This window comes from Hemiscyllium ocellatum, chromosome 50 (assembly GCF_020745735.1).
Source record: "Hemiscyllium ocellatum isolate sHemOce1 chromosome 50, sHemOce1.pat.X.cur, whole genome shotgun sequence".
Classification (NCBI taxonomy): domain Eukaryota; kingdom Metazoa; phylum Chordata; class Chondrichthyes; order Orectolobiformes; family Hemiscylliidae; genus Hemiscyllium; species Hemiscyllium ocellatum.
Window position 1 is genome coordinate 1,932,281 of NC_083450.1, and position 20,074 is coordinate 1,952,354.

Sequence of the window (20,074 nt, forward strand, 5' to 3'; positions counted from 1 at the left end):
CCAACAGTGCAGCACTCCCTCAGCACTGACCCTCCAACAGTGCCCACTCCCTCAGCGCTGACCCTCCGATAGTGCGGCACTCCCTCAGCACTGACCCTCCGACAGTGCGGCACTCCCTCAGCACTGACCCTCTGTCAGTGCGGCATTCCCTCAATACTGACCCTCCGACAGTGCCCACTCCCTCAGCACTGATCCTCCAACAGTGCGGCATTCCCTCAATACTGACCCTCCGACAGTGCCCACTCCCTCAGCACTGACCCTCCGACAGTGCGGCACTCCCATTGCCCTGACCCTCCGACAGTGTGGCACTCCCTCAGCACTTACCCTCTGACAGTGCAGCACTCCCTCAGCACTGACCCTCCGACAGTGCGGCACTCCCTCAGCACTGACCCTCTGTCAGTGCGGCACTCCCTCAGCACTGATCCTCCAACAGTGCGGCATTCCCTCAATACTGACCCTCCGACAGTGCGGCACTCCCATTGCCCTGACCCTCCGACAGTGCGGCACTCCCTCAGCACTGACCCTCCGACAGTGCGGCACTCCCATTGCCCTGACCCTCCGACAGTGCCCACTCCCTCAGCACTGACCCTCCAACAGTGCGGCATTCCCTCAATACTGACCCTCCGACAGTGCGGCACTCCCTCAGCACTGATCCTCCAACAGTGCGGCATTCCCTCAATACTGACCCTCCGACAGTGCGGCACTCCCATTGCCCTGACCCTCTGACAGTGCCCACTCCCTCAGCACTGACCCTCCGACAGTGCGGCACTCCCATTGCCCTGACCCTCCGACAGTGCGGCACTCCCTCAGCACTGACCCTCCGACTGTGCGGCACTCCCTCAGGACTGACCCTCCAACAATGCCCACTCCCTCAGCACGGACCCTCTGACAGTGCCCACTCCCTCAGCACTGACCCTCTGACAGTGCAGCACTCCCTCAGTACTGACGCTCCGACAGTGCCCACTCCCTCAGCACTGACCCTCCGACAGTGCTCACTCCCTCAGCACTGACCCTCTGACAGTGAGGCACTCCCTCAGCACTGACCCTCCGACAGTGCGGCACTCCCTCAGCACTCACCCTCCGACAGTGCCCACTCCCTCAGCACTGACCCTCCGACAGTGCGGCACTCCCTCAGCACTGACCCTCCAACAATGCCCACTCCCTCAGCACTGACCCTCCGACAGTGCAGCACTCCCTCAGCACTGACCCTCTGACAGTGCGGCACTCCCTCAGCACTGACCCTCCAACAGTGCCTGCTCCCTCAGCACTGACCCTCAGACAGTGCCCACTCCCTCACACTGACCCTCTGACAGTGCGGCGCTCAGTACTGACCCTCCGACAGTGCCCACTCCCTCAGCACTGACCCTCCGACAGTGCAGCACTCCCTCAGCACTGACCCTCCAACAGTGCCCACTCCCTCAGCACTGACCCTCCAACAGTGCGGCACTCCCTCAGCACTGACCCTCTGACAGTGCCCACTCCCTCAGCACTGACCCTCTGACAGTGCAGCACTCCCTCAGTACTGACGTTCCGACAGTGCCCGCTCCCTCAGCACTGACCCTCCGACAGTGCTCACTCCCTCAGCACTGACCCTCCGACAGTGAGGCACTCCCTCAGCACTGACCCTCCGACTGTGCGGCACTCCCTCAGCACTCACCCTCCGACAGTGCCCACTCCCACAGCACTGACCCTCCGACAGTGCGGCACTCCCTCAGCACTGACCCTCCAACAATGCCCACTCCCTCAGCACTGACCCTCCAACAGTGCGGCACTCCCTCAGCACTGACCCTCTGACAGTGCCCACTCCCTCAGCACTGACCCTCTGTCAGTGCGGCGCTCCCTCAGCGTTGACCCTCTGTCACTGCCCACTCCCTCAGCACTGACCCTCCGACAGTGCCCACTCCCTCAGCACTGACCCTCCAACAGTGCAGCACTCCCTCAGCACTGACCCTCCGACAGTGCCCACTCCCTCAGCACTGACCCTCTGTCACTGCCCACTCCCCAACTGTATAGCACTCCCTCAGCGCTGACAGTCTGACAGTCAGGGTGTGGAATACGGAGTAGTGGTGGGGGGTGTGGGTGTTGGACAGCTGTTGGTGGGGTTTCTCTGTGGGTTGTTTGGGCTGTGTGGGGTTTGTGGAATGTGGGAGTGGGGGTCATGTGTGGTTTGTGGACTGGAAGCTGTGGGGGGTTTGGGAGCCGTGGGAGTTCTGGGGGTGTACCCTGTGGGATGGGGAGTGTGTGGGGTTTGGGGAGTGTGTGGGGGTGGGGGCTGTACCCAGAGGGTGGGGTGTGTGCAGGGGTGGGGGTGGGGGGGTGTCCTGGGGGTTAGGGGTGTTTGTCAGGGTGTGGGAGTGTGTGGATTTTGGGGAGTGTACCCTGAGGGGGGGTGTACCCTGGGGGTGGGGAGGGGGTGGGGTGTGTACTCAGGGGGTGGGGAGTGTGTGGGGGTGGGGGTATGCTCTGGGGATGTGGGGAGTGTGTGGGGGTGGGGTTGTGCCCTGGGGTTGTGGGGAGTGTGTGGGGGTGGGGGGAAGTACCCTGGGGGTGGGGAGTGTGTGGGGGTGGGGGGAAGTACCCTGGGGGTGGGGAGTGTGTGGGGGTGGGGGATGTACCCTAGAAGTGGGGAATGTGTGGGGTGGGGTTGTGCCCTGGGGGTGGGGGGAATGTTCTCTGGGGGTGGGGAGTGTGTGGGGGTGGGGGGAGGTGCCTGGGGGTGGTGGGTGTGTGGGGTTTGGGGATGTGTACCCTGGGCATGGGGAGTGTGTACCCTGAGGGTGGGTGTGTGCCCTGGGGGTGGGGGTGTGCCCTGGGGGGGTGGAGGGTGTGTACCCTGGGGGGTGGGGGGTGTACCCTGGGGGTGGGGGAGGTGTGTGCCCTGGGGGTGTGGAATGTGTAATCTGGGGGTGGGGTTGTGTTCCCTGGGGATGGGGGGTGTACCTTGGTGGTGGGGAGTGTGTGGGGGTGGGTGGTGTGTACCCTGGGGGTGGGGAGTGTTTGCCCTGGGGGTGCGGTTTGTATACCCTGGGGGGTGGGGTGTGTGTACCCTGTGGGTGGGGGGGTGTACCCTGGGGGTGGGGAGTGTGTGGGGGTGGGGGGGGGTGTACCCTGGGGGTGGGGGGTGTGTGGGGGTGGGGGGGTGTACCCTGTGGGTGGGGGTGTGTACCCTGGGGATGGGGGTGTGTGGGGTGTGTACCCTGGCGGTGGGTGTGTGTGGGGTGTGTACCCTGGGGTTGGGGGTGTGTACCCTGGGTGTGGGGGTGTGTGGGGGGTGGTGGGTGTGTACCCTGGGGGTGGGGCTGTGTGGGGGTGGGGTGTGTGTGGGGAGGGGTATGTGTGGGGGTGGGGGTGTGTACCCTGGGGGTGGGCGTGTGTACCCTGGGGGTGGGGGGTGTGTACCCTGGGGGTGGGGAGTGTGTGGGGGTGGGGGGTGTATCCTGTGGGGGGGGAGTGTGTCCCCTGGGGGTGCGGTTTGTGTACCCTGGGGGGTGGGGGTGGGGGCTGTGTACCCTGGGGGGTGGGGGTGTGTACCCTCTGGGTGGGGGTGTGTGGAGGTGGGGCGTGTGTACCTTGTGGGTGGGGGTGTGTACCCTGGGGGTGCGGTTTGTGTACCCTGGGGGGTGGGGGCTGTGTACCCTGGGGGTGGGGGGTGTGTGGGGTGTGTACCCTGAGGGTGTGGGGTGTGTACCCTGGGGGTGGGGGGTGTGTGGGGTGTGTACCCTGGGGGTGTACCCTGGGGGGTGGGGGCTGTGTACCCTGGGGGTGGGGTGTGTGTGGGGGTGTGTACCCTGGGGGTGGGGGGTGTGTGGGGGGGGGGGGTGTACCCTGGGGGGTGGGGGCGGTGTACCCTGGGGGTGGGGTGTGTGTGGGGTTGTGTACCCTGGGAGTGGGGGGTGTGTGGGGGTGGGGGGGTGTACCCTGTGGGTGGGGGTGTGTACCCTGGGGATGGGGGTGTGTGGGGTGTGTACCCTGGCGGTGGGGGTGTGTGGGGTGTGTACCCTGGGGTTGGGGGTGTGTAACCTGGGTGTGGGGGTGTGTGGGGGTGGTGGGTGTGTACCCTGGGGGTGGGGCTGTGTGGGGGTGGGGTGTGTGTGGGGTGGGGTATGTGTAGGGGTGGGGGGGTGTACCCTGGGGGTGGGGGTGTGTACCCTGGGGGTGGGGGGGTGTACCCTGAGGGGTGGGGTGTGTGTGGGGGTGTGGGGTGTGTACCCTGGGGGTGGGGGGGGTGTACCCTGGGGGTGGGGGTGTGTGTGGGGGTGCGGGGTGTGTACCCTGGGGGTGGGGGTGTGTGGGGTGTGTACCCTTGGGGGTGGGGTTGTGTACCCTGGGGGTGGGGGGTGTGTGGGGTGTGTACCCTGGGGGTGTGTGTGTGTGGGGGTGGGGTGTGTGTACCCTGTGGGTGGGGGGTGTGTACCCTGGGGGTGGGGGTGTTTGGGGTGTGTACCCTGTGGGTGGGTGGGTGTACCCTGGGGATGGGGTGTGTGTGGGGGGGGTGTACCCTGGGGGTGTGGGGTGTGTACCCTGGGGGTGGGGTGTGTGTGGGGTGTGTACCCTGGGGGTGTGGGGTGTGTACCCTGGGGGTGGGGGTGTGTGGGGGTGTGTACCCTGGGGGTGGGGGTGTGTGGGGGTGGGGGTTGTGTACCCTGTGGGTGGGGGTGTGTGTGGGGTGTGTACCCTGGGGGGGGGGTGTGTGGGGGTGGTGGGGTGTGTACCCTGGGGGTTGGGGTGTGTGGGGTTAGGGGTGTGTACCCTGGGGGTGAGGGTGTGTGGGGTGTGTACCCTGGGGGTGGGGGATGTACCCTAGGGGTGGGGGTGTGTGGGTGTGTACCCTGGGGGTGGGGGGATGTGGGGTGTGTACCCTGGGGGTGGGGGTTTGTGGGGGTGGGGGTGTGTACCCTGGGGGTGGAGGGTGTGTGGGGTGTGTACCCTGGGGGTGGGGGTGTGGGGTTGGGGTGTGTGTACCCTGTGGGTGGGGGTGTGTACCCTGGGGGTGGGGGTGTGGGGTTGGGGTGTGTGTACCCTGGGGGTGGGGTGTGTGTGGGTGTGTACCCTGGGGGTGGGGGTGTGTACCCTGGGGGTGGGGAGTGTGTGGGGGTGGGGTGTGTGTACCCTGGGGGTGGGGGTGTGTGGGGGTGGGGGGGGTGTACCCTGAGGGTGGGGGTGTGTACCCTGGGGGTGGGGGTGTGTGGGGGTGGGGGGGTGTACCCTGAGGGTGGGGGTGTGTACCCTGGGGGTGGGGGTGTGTGGGGGTGGGGGTGTGTACCCTGGGGGTGGGGGTGTGGGGTTGGGGTGTGTGTACCCTGGGGGTGGAGGGTGTGTGGGGTGTGTTCCCCGGGGGTGGGGGTGCGTACCCTGGGGGTGGGGGTGTGGGGTTGGGGTGTGTGTACCCTGTGGGTGGGGGCGGTGTACCCTGGGGTTGGGGTTGTGTACCCTGGGTGTGGGGGTGTGTGGGGGTGGTGGGTGTGTACCCTAGGGGTGGGGAGTGTGGGGGTGGGGTGTGTGTGGGCTGGGGTATTTGTGGGGGTGGGGTGTGTGTACCCTGAGGGGTGGGGTGTGTGTGGGGGTGTGGGGTGTGTACCCTGGGGGGTGGGGGGGTGTACCCTGGGGGTGGGGGTGTGTGTGGGGGTGCGGGGTGTGTACCCTGGGGGTGGGGGTGTGTGGGGTGTGTACCCTTGGGGGTGGGGTTGTGTACCCTGAGGGTGGGGGGTGTGTGGGGTGTGTACCCTGGGGGTGGGTGGGTGTGGGGGTGGGGTGTGTGTACCCTGTGGGTGGGGGGGGTGTACCCTGGGGGTGGGGGTGTTTGGGGTGTGTACCCTGTGGGTGGGTGGGTGTACCCTGGGGATGGGGTGTGTGTGGGGGGGTGTACCCTGGGGGTGTGGGGTGTGTACCCTGGGGGTGGGGTGTGTACCCTGGGGGTGTGGGGTGTGTACCCTGGGGGTGGGGGTGTGTGGGGGTGTGTATCCTGGGGGTGTGGGTGTGTGGGGGTGGGGGTTGTGTACTCTGTGGGTGGGGTGTGTACCCTGGGGGTGGGGGGGTGTGTGGGGTGTGTACCCTGGGGGTGGGGGTGTGTGGGGGTGGTGGTGTGTGTACCCTGGGGGTTGGGGTGTGTGGGGGTGGGGTGTGTGTACCCTGGGGGTGAGGGTGTGTGGGGTGTGTACCCTGGGGGTGGGGTGGTGTACCCTAGGGGTGGGGGTGTGTGGGTGTGTACCCTGGGGGTGGGGGGTGTGTACCCTGGGGTTTGGGGTGTGTGGGGGTGGGGTGTGTGTACCCTGTGGCTGGGGGGGGTGTACCCTGGGGGTGGGTGTGTGTGGGGTGTGTACCCTGTGGGTGGGGGGGTGTACCCTGGGGGTGGGGTGTGTGTGGGGTGTGTACCCTGGGTGTGTGGGGTGTGTACCCTGGGGGTGGGGTGTGTGTGTGGGGTGTGTACCCTGGGGGTGTGGGGTGTGTACTCTGGGGGTGGGTGTGTGTGGGGTGTGTACCCTGGGGGTTGGGGTGTGTGGGGGTGGGGGTGTGTACCCTGGGGGTGGGGGTGTGGGGTTGGGGTGTGTGTACCCTGGGGGTGGAGGGTGTGTGGGGTGTGTACCCTGTGGGTGGGGTGTGTACCCTGGGGGTGAGGGTGTGTGGGGTGTGTACCCTGGGGGTGGGGTGTGTGTGGGGTGTGTACCCCGGGGGTGGGGGTGTGTACCCTGGGGGTGGGGGTGTGTGGTTGGGGTGTGTGTACCCTGGGGGTGGGGGGTGTGTGGGTGTGTACCCTGGGGGTGGGGAGTGTGTGGGGGTGGGGTGTGTGTACCCTGTGGGTGGGGTGTGTGTGGGGTGTGTACCCTGGGGGTTGGGGTGTGTGGGGTGGGGTGTGTGTACCCTGGGGGTGGGGGGGGTGGGGGTGTGTGGGGTGGGGTTTGTGTGGGGGTGGGGTGTGTGTACCCTGGGGGTGGGGGTGTGTGGGGGTGGGGAGGTGTACCCTGAGGGTGGGGGGGTGTACCCTGGGGGTGGGGGTTGTGTGGGTGTGTGGGTGTGTGGGGGTGGGGGTGTGTACCCTGGGGGTGGGGGTGTGTGGGGTGGGGGTGTGTACCCTGTGGGTGGGGGTGTGTGGGGGGTGTGTACCCTGTGGGTGGGGGGTGTGTAGCCTGGGGGTGGGGGTGTGTGGGGGTGGGGGGGGGGGTGTGGGGTGCTGGGGGACAGGGAATGGAGCTGAGCTGTCACTCCCCGGATGGGGATTCGCTGATGGTCGGCCACCCACAGCCCGAGCGCCGGCCGCTCACTCCCGCACCAGGGGAAGGATTGTGGTTGGCCACCGAGAAGAGGGTCAGGAACCACCAGGAAATGGAGGGTGAGGGAGGAGTGAGGGAGAGTGAGGGAGAGGGGCAGGGGAGGAGTGAGGGGGAGGGGGAGAGAGGGAGGGTGGAGTGAGAGGGAGGGAGGGGAGTGAGAGTGAGGGGGAGGGGAGGGGAGGAGAGTGAGGGAGGGGAGGGGAGGGAAAGAGGGAGTCATTGAGTGAGAGAGGGAGGGAGTGGGGGTGGGAGAGAGAGAAGGGGAGAGGTACTGACCCTCAGAGAAAGGGAGTGAGGGACCCTCAGTGACAGAGGGTTGGTGACCCTCAGGGTGAGGGACCCTCAGTGACAGAGGGTTGGTGACCCTCAGGGTGAGGGACCCTCAGTGACAGAGGGTTGGTGACCCTCAGGGTGAGGGACCCTCAGTGACAGAGGGTGGGTGACCCTCAGGGTGAGGGACCCTCAGTGACAGAGGGTGGGTGACCCTCAGGGTGAGGGACCCTCAGTGACAGAGGGTGGGTGACCCTCAGGGTGAGGGACCCTCAGTGACAGAGGGTTGGTGACCCTCAGGGTGAGGGACCCTCAGTGACAGAGGGTGGGTGACCCTCAGGGTGAGGGACCCTCAGTGACAGAGGGTTGGTGACCCTCGGGGTGAGGGACCCTCAGTGACAGAGGGTGGGTGACCCTCGGGGTGAGGGACCCTCAGTGACAGAGGGTGGGTGACCCTCAGGGTGAGGGACCCTCAGTGACAGAGTGTGCAGCCCCTCCCCCCTTTTCCCTCTTGGTCTCTCTCTGTCGTTGCTGGAACATGACCCTGTCATTAACCCTCTCCTTACTGTGTGATGTTGTCCTGTCCCCAGAGCTGACTCAGGCTGTTCAGGAACTCGCAGCCGAGATGCAGAGGTTCCACCAGAACATGGAGAAGATCACCGAGTACCAGGCATCACTGCTCCGAGTCAATAAGCTCATGGTGAGCAGCAGATTGCTTCGGTGTCCCAGTCACTGGCCTGCAGCAGAACACACCTCCCTGTCACACTGAATGTTCCTCCGTCAGAGCTGAAAATGTGTTGCTGGTTAAAGCACAGCAGGTTAGGCAGCATCCAAGGAACAGGAAATTCGACGTTTCGGGCATAAGCCCTTCCGTCCCTTTCTGTCAGCGTGTCTTTAAAAGTGATTCACTCACGTGTTGGCGGGTGTCAGGGGCTGGGTTGGCATGTCACAGTCACCCACATCACTGGGAGGGGGGAAATGCAGTCACACCTAGCCCTGGACTGGGGATGGAAGGCAGATTTCCTTCCCTCGGTGAACTGGGTGGGACTTTGTGATCGTAACCGTCAACCTTGGAGCGTTATGTCCAGGCGATTGTTAAATCCCGTTCTGCCTGTGTGCTGTGGAGCAGGATTGGTCACCAGGAGGGGGTCAGAGTTTCGGGGTGACTAATCTCAAGGTGATACCGTCAGTTCCTCCAAAACACTGAGATCAGATTGGATTAATCTCTGGTCACACGTTTGTCAGGATGAAAGGTTTCTTAGTGCTGGGCCCAAGTCCTTTTGAACAGTGTTGATAAAGACATATTTTGGAAAGGCAAATCAGAATAGGACTTATACACTTCATGGTAAGGTCCTGGGGAGTGTTGCTGAACAAAGAGACCTTGGGGTGTAGGTTCATAGCTCCCTGAAAGTGGAGTCGTGAGCAGGTGGTGAATTTGCTGCACAACTCTATGAATCTATATCTTCCGTGCAGAGGGGGAATGTAATCCTGATTGTTTGTTACATCCGAGAGGATGGGACCTTCTGTCCAAAGACATTATAAACACCCTAGTCCAAAGTCACTCCTGTCACAACCACAATTTCGAGGTTCTACAGTATAGGAACAGGAGTAGGCCACTCAGCTCCTGGAGTCTGTTCCTCTCTTCCATTATGGTTGGTCTCTGTGAAGATGACCCTAGCACCACCAGATGACAATGAGCTCCAAAGGAATCCATCATTAGATTGCCATAATGAACATCCAGTGCTGAAACAGACCCTTCAGCCCAACCAGTCCGTGCTGACCATAATCCCAAGCTAAGTCAAAGCACAGCAGGCCAGGCAGCATCTCAGGAATAGAGAATTCGACGTTTCGAGCATAAGCCCTTCATCAGGAATAAGAGAGAGAGAGCCAAGCAGGCTAAGATAAAAGGTAGGGAGGAGGGACTAGGGGGAGGGGCGATGGAGGTGGGATAGGTGGAAGGAGGTCAAGGTGAGGGTGATAGGCCGGAGTGGGGTGGGGGCGGAGAGGTCAGGAAGAGGATTGCAATGCTATTCGAAGAATTGAATATGAACATATTACTTTCTGTATGCAAACCAACAAAGATGTTGCCAGACCCAGATTTGATCAAAGGGGAACGCATTCGACAAACACCCCTTTCAAAAGAATATATGGTACAGTATGACTGTAGAAGAGGCCATAACCTGGCTGAACACTTAATGATACTCTCCAAAGGAAAATATACCTTTGTGGACTGTCTGAACTATGTTGCAAAACTACAAAAGCGGAATGAAGAAAACCTAACTGACCTAAACATGCTCCGATCCAACATAAAACAAGACGTGTTTAATTGTGTAACCAGAGAAGCCAACAGACCGTTACCTCACCCACAAATCGATATGATAACCGAATGGTCAAAATGGACATGGTCACCTAAAGCCATAGAAACGGTGGTAACTTATACATCACAGAACCTGCAATCCTCTTCCTGACCTCTCCGCCCCCACCCCACTCCGGCCTATCACCCTCACCTTGACCTCCTTCCACCTATCCCACCTCCATCGCCCCTCCCCCTAGTCCCTCCTCCCTACCTTTTATCTTAGCCTGCTTGGCTCTCTCTCTCTTATTCCTGATGAAGGGCTTATGCTTGAAACGTCGAATTCTCTACTCCTGAGATGCTGCCTGGCCTGCTGTGCTTTGACCAGCAACACATTTGCAGCTGTGATCTCCAGCATCTGCAGACCTCATTTTTTACTCGAAGATAATCCCAAGCTAACCTAGTCCCACCTGCTTGCTCCTGGCCCATATCCCTCCAAACCTTTCCTATTCACGTACTTACCCAAATGTCTTTTAAATGTAACCGTACCCACACCCACCCCTTCCTCAGGACGTTTATTCCACATGCGAACCTCCCTCTGTGTAAAAGCTCTCTTCTCTCACCTTAAAACTGTGCGCCTAGTCTTGAAATCCCCCATCTGAGGGAAAAGGCAGCCTCCATGAATCCTATCTATACCCCTCGTAATTTTATAAATTTCTATAAGGACACCTCTCAACCTCCCACCCTCCAGGGAAAATAATCCCAGCCTATCCAGCTGGGAAGGTGGACCGACTGAAGATGTGTTCTCTGTTAGATCGATAACATCTGCCTGTCCCCTGTCAGGGGAAGAACATTTAACGAGCAACAGCAGTTTGAATCTAAACTTTAGCAAGGTCTTAACAAGGTCTATCATGTTGTAAGTTGGCTCGCTGAGCTGGAAGGTTTGTTTTCAGACGTTTTGTCACCACGCTAGGCAACATCATCAGTGAGTCTCTGGTGAAGCGCTGGGGTTCTGTCCCACTTTCTATTTGTGTGCCTTGGTCTGTTCAGGTGGGTGATATCATTTCCAGTTCTTTTTCGCAGAGGTTGGTAAAGGGGGTCCAAATCGGTGTGTTTATTGATGGATTTCCAGTTGGAATGCCAGCCTCTCGGAATTCTCTGTTTAGCCTGTTCTAGGATGGATGTGTTGTCCCAGTCGAAGTGGTGTCCTTTTTTGTCTGTGCGTAAGGATACTAGTAATAGCTGGTCATGCCTTTTGGTGGCTAGTTGGTGTTTGTGTATCCTGGTGACTAGTTTCCTGCCTCTCGGACCAATGTCGTGTTTGTTACAGTCCTTGCACGGTATTTTTTTAAATGACATTTGTTTTGTTGCTGGTACAGGTTCCTTGAGCTTCATCAGTAGCTGTTTCAGTGTTTTGGTCGGTTTGTGGGCTACCGTGACGCCCCATTTGCCAACCTCTGTGAAGAAGAACCAGAAATGGTATCACACCCACCTTCACAGACCAAGGCACGCAAATAGAAAGTGGGACAGAACCCCAGTGCTGCACCAGAGGCTCACTGATGATGTTACCTAGCGTGGTGACGAAACATCTGAAAATGAACTTTCCAGCTCAGGGAGCTAACTTACAACCTGAACCTCAACCCGAGCTACAAATCTTCTCAAAAATCGCAAAGGTCTGTCACGGCAGGCCTGCACAGGAGGTGAGGTCGCATGGGATCACTGTGAACTGCTGGGCTGGTTTAGAGGACAGACAGTAGTGGGAGAAGGGAGTTTTCCTGACTGGAGATCTGTTAAGCGCTGGGACCCATGCTGTTTGAGATATATATAAACAATTTGGAGGTGAATGCCGGTGGTCTGATTAGGTAGTTTGTGGGCGACACAAAGGTTGGGGGAGCTGTGTATAGTGAGGAAGATTGCCAGAGGATACAGCAGGATAAAGGGATAGGCTGGAGACTTGGGCAGAGAAATGGCAGGTGCAGTTTAATCTGGATAAACGTGAGGTGATGCATTTTGGAAGGTTGATGCAGGAGGGAAGTATATAGTAAATAGCAGAACCTTTCGGAGCCTTTTTCACAAAGGAGAAGGACATGGATGGTCAAATGGGTCTTTTGAAAGAGGTGAAGCTGGACATGTCCCTAGGAGCTGATGGGATCTGTTCCAGATTGCTGAGGGAGCCAGGTGAGGAAACTGCTGCGGCCTTTAACAAAATCTTTGTCTCTTTAGTCACTAAGAGTTTAAGGGTTACTGCGGATTATATCTGTCATAAATGCTGAAGGATGCGAATCTTATCAGATCGAGTGGATCGGTTGGAGAGACAGATAGAAGCGATGAGGAATTTGCAACAGGAACAGTATGTGATGGATGGCAGTTATAGGAACGGGGGAAAGTCTCAGACACACTCCAGGAAGGGTGAGAGAGGTCGGCACAAAGTGCAGGAATCTTTTGTGGATATACCCATTTCAAACAGGAATGCTTTTTGGAAAATGTAGGGGGTGATGGATTCTCAGGGGAACGTAGCACGAACAGCCAAGTTTCTGGTATTGAGACTGACTCTAATGCAACGAGGGGTATGTCGGGTTCCAAGAGATCAATTGTGATAGGGGATTCTGTAGTCAGAGGTACAGACAGACGTTTCTGCGGCCAGCAGAGACAAAGCAGAATGGTGTGTTGTTTCCCTGTGCCAGGATCAAGGATGTCTCAGAGAGGGTGCAGAATGTTCTCATGGGAGAACGGGGCCAGCAGGAGGTCATTGTCCACATTGGAACCAACGACATTGGAAGGGAAAAGGTTGAGATTCTGAAGGGAGCTTACAGAGAGTTAGGCAGAAGTTTAAAAAGGAGGTCCTCAAGAGTAGTAATATCTGGATTACTCCCAGTGCTACGAGCTAATGAGGGCAGGAATAGGAGGATAGAGCAGATGAATGCATGGCTGAGGAGCTGGTGTATGGGAGAAGGATTCACATTTTTGGATCATTGGAATCTCTTTGGGGTAGAAGTGACCTGTACAAGAAGGACAGATTCCACCTAAATTGGAAGGGGACTAATATATTGGCAGGAAAATTTGCTAGAGCTGCTCGGGAGGATTTAAACTAGAGCTGAAAAATGTGTTACAGGAAAAGCGCAGCATCAAAGGAGCAGGAGAATCGATGTTTCGGGCATAAGCCCTTCTTCAGGAATGAGGAAGGTACTAGTAAGGTTGGGGGGGGCAAGGTGGGACCCAGGGAGATAGTGAGGAAAGAGATCGATCTGAAACAGGTACAGCTGAGAACAGAAGTGAGTCAAACAGTCAGGGACAAGGTAGGACTAATAAATTAAACTGCAGTTATTTCAACGCAAGGGGCCTAACAGGGAAGGCAGATGAACTCAGGGCATGGTTAGGAACATGGGACTGGGACATCATAGCAATTACAGAAACATGGCTCAGGGATGGGCAGGACTGGCAGCTTAATGTTCCAGGATACAAATGCTGCAGGAAGGATAGAAAGGGAGGCAAGAGAGGAGGGGGAGTGGCGTTTTTGATAAAGGATAGCATTACAGCTGTGCTGAGGGAGGATATTCCCGGAAATATATCCAGGGACGTTATTTGGGTGGAACTGAGAAATAAGAAAGGGACGATCACCTTATTGGGAGGGGAGGGCAAAAAGGGGACATGAGATAGCTTTGGCAAATAGAATTAAGGAGAATCTAAAGGGTTTTTACAAATAAATTAAGGACAAAAGGGTAACTAGGGAGAGAATAGGGCCCCTCAAAGATCAGTAAGGCGGCCTTTGTATGGAGCCACAGAAAATGGGGGAGATACTAAATGAGTATTTTGCATCAGTATTTACTGTGGAAAAGGATATGAAAGATATAGACTGTAGGGAAATAGATGGTGACATCTTGCAAAATGTCCAGATTACAGAGGAGGAAGTGCTGGATGTCTTGAAACACATAAAAGTGAATAAATCCCCAGGACCTGATCAGGTGTACCCGAGAACCCTGTGGGAAGCTAGAGAAGTGATTGCTGGGCCTCTTGCTGAGGTATTTGTATCATTGATAGTCACAGGTGAGGTGCCAGAAGACTGGGGGTTGGCTAACGTGGTGCCACTGTTTAGGAAGGGTGGTAAGGACAAGCCAGGGAAGTATAGACCGGTGAGCCTGACCTCGGTGGTGGGCAAGTTGTTGGAGGGAATCCTGAGGGACAGGATGTACATGTATTTGGAAAGGCAAGGACTGATTCGGGATAGTCAACATGATGTGCGTGGGAAATCATGTCTCACAAACTTGATTGAATTTTTTGAAGAAGTAACAAAGAGGATTGATGAGGGCAGAGCAGTAGATGTGATCTATATGGACTTCAGTAAGGCTTTCGTTAAGGTTCCCCATGGGAGACTGGTTAGCAAGGTTAGATCTCATGGAATACAGGGGGAACTAGCCATTTAGATACAGAACTGGTTCAAAGATAGAAGACAGAGGGTGGTGGTGGAGGGTTGTTTTTCAGACTGGAGGCCTGTGACCAGTGGAGTGCCACAAGGATCGGTGCTGGGACCTTTACTTTTTGTCATTTACGTAAATGATTTGGATGCGAGCATAAGGGGTACAGTTAGTAAGTTTGCAGATGACATCAAAATTGGAGGTGTAGTGGACAGTGAAGAGGGTTACCTCAGATTACAACAGGATCTGGACCAGATGGGCCAATGGGCTGAGAAGTGGCAGATGGAATTTAATTCAGATAAATGCGAGGTGCTGCATTTTGGGAAAGCAAATCTTAGCAGGACTTATACACTTAATATAAGGTCAGAGGGAGTGTTGCTGAACGAAGAGACCTTGGAGTGCAGGTTCATAGCTCCTTGAAAGTGGAGTCACAGGTAGATAGGATATTGAAGAAGGCGTTTGGTATGCTTTCCTTTATTGGTTAGAGTATTGAGTACAGGAGTTGGGAGGTCATGTTGTGGCTGTACAGGACATTGATTAGGCCACTGTTAGAGTAATGCATGCAATTCTGGTCTCCTTCCTACCGGAAAGATGTTATGAAACTTGAAAGGGTTCAGAAAAGATTTACAAGGATGTTGCCAGGGTTGGAGGATTTGAGCTATAGGGAGAGGTTGAATAGGCTGGGGCTGTTTTCCCTGGAGCGTCGGAGGCTGAGGGGTGACCTTATAGAGGTTTACAAAATTATGAGGGTCATGGATAGGGTAAATAGGCAAAGTCTTTTCCCTGGGGTCGGGGAGTCCAGAACTCTAGGTTTAGAGTGAGAGGGGAAAGATATAAAAGAGACCTAGGGAGCAACTTTTTCACCCAGAGGGTGGTACGTGTATGGAATGAGCTGCCAGAGGAAGTGGTGGAGGCTGGTACAATTGCAACATTTAAGAGACATTTGGATGGGTATATGAATAGGAAGGGATTGGAGGGATATGGGCCGGGTGCTGGCAGGTGGGACTAGATTGGGTTGGGATATCTGGTCGGCGTGGATGGGTTGGACTGAAGGGTCTGTTTCTATGCTGTACATCTCTATGACTCTCTAGGAGAGTTTCCAGAGGACTGGAGAATAGCCAATGTTGTTCCTTTAAGAACAGCAACAGGGATAATCTGGGAAAGTACAGGCCAGTGAGCCTTATGTCAGGTATGTTTTCGGAAAAGATTCTTAGAGACAGGATTTACTCACATTTCAGAAAACATGTAGAGTGTATGTGCGTGAGTGCAACTGTGCGTATGTGTGTGCCTGTGTGTCAGAGTGCGTGTTTGTGCACATGAGAATGTGTAATTGTGCATATGTCTGCCAATGTGTGAATGCATGCACGTCCATGGCTCCCTGTGTGTTAGCATGAGTGTATCTCTGTGTTGATAAGCATGCCCCTCTACGTGTGTGGGGGTGTGTGTGTGTGTGTGTGAGAGAAAGAGAGAGAGAGACAGAGACCCATCTGGGGACTTACAGCCTTGCTTACAGCTTGTACATCACCAGCTCATCAATATACAAGACATAAATGGGAAACAAACCGCATCCTTGTTGCGGACAGCAAAGAGACACATTTGGTCATAATCGAGATAATATAGAAACACAGAAACCAGGGGGAGGCCATTCAGCCCTCTGAGCCTGCTCCCCCTTTCAATATGATCACGGTTGATGATCCAACTCAGACCATGGTTCCCACTTGCTCCCCCAAAGTATTTGAATGCTTTAGCCCTTAAAAACCATATCTGACTCCTCCTTGAAAATGTTCAATGTTTTGCCTCAACAGTTTGCTGAGGCAGAGAATTATACAGGTATTGGTCATGTGAGAAATCTCAGCATCTGGGTTGCTCTCACTTCATTCACTGTAACCATGACCAAACCTTTCTGCTTGTCTCCCAGGTGCAGTTTGCCTTTCTCTGTGAGATTTGTACTTGGTAATAATTATGGGTTCACGTTCCAGAGAATCATCAGTATATTGTTGTTCCTGCAGTGTCTCTGGATGGAGAGTACCCAGGAGTTAACAAAGTATCGCAGTCAGATGAGCCAGCCTCCAGGGTCCACGTTGAGGGTGCTCAGGAAATGACATCAGCTGCTCTGTTCCTTCGAAGTGCCCAGGGACACCACCTCCTCCTGGCTGTGGCTCCGAGTGTAGGCTTGCTCTGCTTGAGGATGAGAGCTGTGTAAATTCTCACTCTGCTGGTCTCCCCAGCCTTTGTGAAGCGGGCATTTTAGACTTGTGGATGAGAGTGGGAGCCGGCCCCTGGGTCTCGTGCCATGCTGTTATGTGCCTCTGCTCCTTCCCTGGTCTGGTATATGCCACACTCTCTTCCCTGAGGTGGCACAGCAGTGTGAGATTTAAAGCAAAACTGCAACTACAGGCCTTCCAAATACATTTCTTCTTTTGTACTTACTAACATGTCAGTATGTTGCAAAAGGGTATTATGTAAATAAACTCCACCTTGGTATCAAACTCTCAGAATCCTCATTTGGTCATACATCTCTGATTTCCTTATGGTGTGTTATCTCTCTATGCAGTATCCCTGACACCATTTCATCCTCCTCCGTCACTTCTCTTTTCGAGCGACTTGTGTTTTTCGTTTCTGATTTACAGCATCCACGGTTCCTTCGGGTTTTACTCTGTTCCATGAATCTGTACTTCTACGGTGGTAGAATGTGGCTGCGGCATTTCCGCAGACCCGTTGGTCCAAAGTTGAGGTGTTGATTTTTGTTTTGATTCATTTGTGGGATGTGGACGTTGCTGGAGAAGCATTTATTGCCCGTCCCACTGCCTTTATAGTCCATGTGCTTGTAGGTAGATGCACAGTGTCCTTTTGTGTGTGGGTGGCACAGTGGTTAGCACTGCTGCCTCACAGCGCCAGAGACCCGGGTTCAATTCCCGACTCAGGCGACTCTCTGTGTGGAGTTTGCACGTTCTCCCCGTGTCTGCGTGGGTTTCCTCCCGCAATCCAAAAATGTGCGGGTTTGGTGAGTTGGCCATTCTAAATTGACCGTAGTGTTAGGTAAGGGGTAAATGTAGGAGAATGGGTCTGGGTGGGTTACGCTTCGGCGGGTCGGTGTGGACTTGTTGGGCCGAAGGGTCTGTTTCCACACTGTAAGTAATCTAATCTTAAAAAAATCTTAGGGAGGGAATTCCAGGATTTTGACCCAGGAACAGAGAAATATTTCCAAGTCAGGATGGGGAGTGGCTTGTAGGGGAACCTGCTAGAGGTGGTGTTACCATAAGACACAAAAGAGCAGGAATGAGGCCATTCAGCCCATTGAGTCTGCTCTACTATTCCATCATGGCTGACAGGTTTGTCAAGGCCATTTTCCCGCGTTCGACGCGGTGAGGTCATCGCGCAGCGTGAGTGCCGGTGAGGTCATCTCGCAGAGCGGGCCGGCGGCATTCGACGCGGTGAGGTCATCGCGCAGAGCGAGCGGGCGGGCGGCGTTCGACGCGGTGAGGTCATCGCGCAGCGTGGGCGCGCGGAGTTGGAGGCGGTGAGGTCGTCGCCAAGTGCGAGCTGGCGGGACGTGGGGACGCGTCCGACGCGCTGAGGTAATCACGCAACGTGCAGGGCGACGCGGGCTGAGCGGCGGTGACGCGACGCACGGGGGGGGCGGGGTGGTGTCGACGCGTTGACATCACAAACAAGAGGCGTGGCCACGCAGCCGTTGCGGTGTTTTTTTTAATTTCAACGTCGGAGACGGAGAGAGAGAGAGAGTGAAGTCCGCGGACAGAAACTCGGCAAACACGGATTTCCTGTGGGACAAACACACGGGGCTGGCTGCGAAGACGGTAAGGGAGGACCCCCTCCCCTCCCCTCCCCCTGCCCCCGGGGGGGGGGGGGTGCTGCCCGGTGTCCGGTTGGTTTCTCGGGTCTCGGGGCCTGAGGCCTCGGGCCGCCGCCAGGCAACAAGATGGCGGCCGCGCTTCCCAAATGGCGGCGGGAGCAGCTCCGACCGGAGTCTCCCTCACTCCCTCCCTCACAACCGCGTTCGGGTGTATCCACTGAAATAATGTTGCTTTTATTATTAATTAACAATAAGGTAGTGAACGAAGGTTGCTGTGGTATCTTGTTGGGGGGGTGGGGGAGGGGTGTCCGGCGGAGCGCATGCGTGGCGCGCTGGGCCTGCTGGGAGTTGTAGTCCGGTGACCCCCCCGGGTGGGAGGATCCCCGGATGTGGAAGGACACATTCCAGAGCAGGCCCTTCGGCCCAGCCTGCCTTTGCTGACCAATCTCATAGCCCATAACCCCCTCTTCCCTCTCAGTTAATTTGTCTGTCTAAATGTCTCCTAAAGGTTGATTTCAGGTCTGCTTTTGTCACCCCCCTGGCAGCACATTCCCCTTCCCCCCCCGTCTCCTTCTCCCCCTTCTCCCAGTTCTTGACATTTCCATCCTGGGAAAGACCCCTAATACCCCCCCCCCCCGCACCCCCATTCTCCATTCCTGAAGAAGGGCTCATGCCCGAAACGTCGAATTTCCTGCTCCTTGGATGCTGCCTGACCTGCTGCGCTTTTCCAGCAACACATTTTCAGCCCTTCCACCCAGTGCTAGATGTTTCCACCCTGGGAAAGACCCCTGCTATCCACCCTATCTACACTTCTGACCATCTTTAAAGTTCTAGCAGGTTACCCCTCAGCCTCTGACACTTTTTTGGCAAAATCAAACCAAGTTTCTCCCATCTCTCATTATAGCGAGTGTACGCCAATCCAGCCGACATTCTGGTAAACCTCTTCTGCACCGTCTCCAAATTTTCCACATCCTATTGTGTGGTGACCAGAATTGCACACCGTCCTCCAAACATGACCGAACTGAAGGTTTTTTTTACAGCTGCAGCAAGACTTGCCATCTTTTATAACTCTGCCCTGACCAATGAAAGCAAATGTGCCTGATTTACCACTTTATTGACTTGTGTTTCCTCTTTTGGAGAGCTATGGACTCGGTCCCTGTGTATCAATGTTCCTAAGGGTCCTGCCATTTCCTGTATACTTCTTTCTCCTTTTTAAAAAAGGACCTACCAAAATGCATGGCCTCACACTTACCTCACAGGATTAAACATCAGCCATTGCTCTGCCCCGTTTCCAACTGATTTATGTTGTGCTGTATCCTTTGACAACTGCCTTCACTATTTCTAATTCCTCCAATTTACGTATTGTTTCCTAAAACCTCCAGTCAGAAAACACCCCTCATGACTATCCTCTGTTCCATGCCCAAGCCAGTTTTGCATCCAGTTTTCCAACCGCCCCTGAATCCCATGTGACTTAATCCTCTGGACAGTCCTATTGTGAGAAACCTTGTCAAATGCCTTCAGTAAAGTCCAGGTAGACAATATCCATTGCCTTACCCTCATCTTCATCACTTACTCAGAAACCCCAATTACGTTTGTGAGACAAGACTTCCCCTGCACAAAGCCACGCTCATGAGTCCAGTCTTTTTCAAATGTGAGTAAATTCAGTCCTGAAGACAGAATTACCTATCACTGATGTGAGTCATGTCCTTCTCCTGCCCCAAGATCTGTATTCTTCATTGTCTCTTACCTCAATCTGCACCCCCCCCCCCCCAAGTGTAGTTATAACCAGACTTCCCTATTTTTAAGACTTCCAACCCATTTTGCAACGAAAGCTAAACTTCTATTTGCCTTTTTAATTACCTCAATGCTAACCTCTTTGCGTTTCATGTACATTAGCACCCAGGACAGAAGAGGGAGGCTGCTTGCAATTCTTCAGTGCAACTGGGGAACAGGAGGGAGTAGTGGCAGCTTCTTTGACAGCCTCTGTGCACGGATCGCAGGCTAGGGAGTGACTGCA

General features: G+C 55.9%; 1 protein-coding gene and 1 long non-coding RNA gene across 2 annotated transcripts in view; both read left to right on the top strand.

Moving 5' to 3' along the window:
* Positions 1 to 7,270: 7,270 nt before the first annotated feature.
* Positions 7,271 to 16,732, top strand: LOC132805577 (uncharacterized). Its single transcript, XR_009640922.1, has 3 exons — positions 7,271 to 7,327; positions 8,129 to 8,238; positions 16,253 to 16,732. It is a non-coding gene; the product is annotated as an uncharacterized LOC132805577 (long non-coding RNA).
* A 1,217-nt stretch (positions 16,733 to 17,949) lies between these two features.
* The window catches only part of LOC132805516 (uncharacterized), a 90,067-nt gene continuing 87,942 nt past the window's right edge, over positions 17,950 to 20,074 (top strand). Inside the window, exon 1 of the mRNA XM_060820628.1 lies at positions 17,950 to 18,061. The gene's annotated coding sequence lies outside the window, so the exon portion shown is untranslated. The remainder of the gene's footprint in view (positions 18,062 to 20,074) is intronic.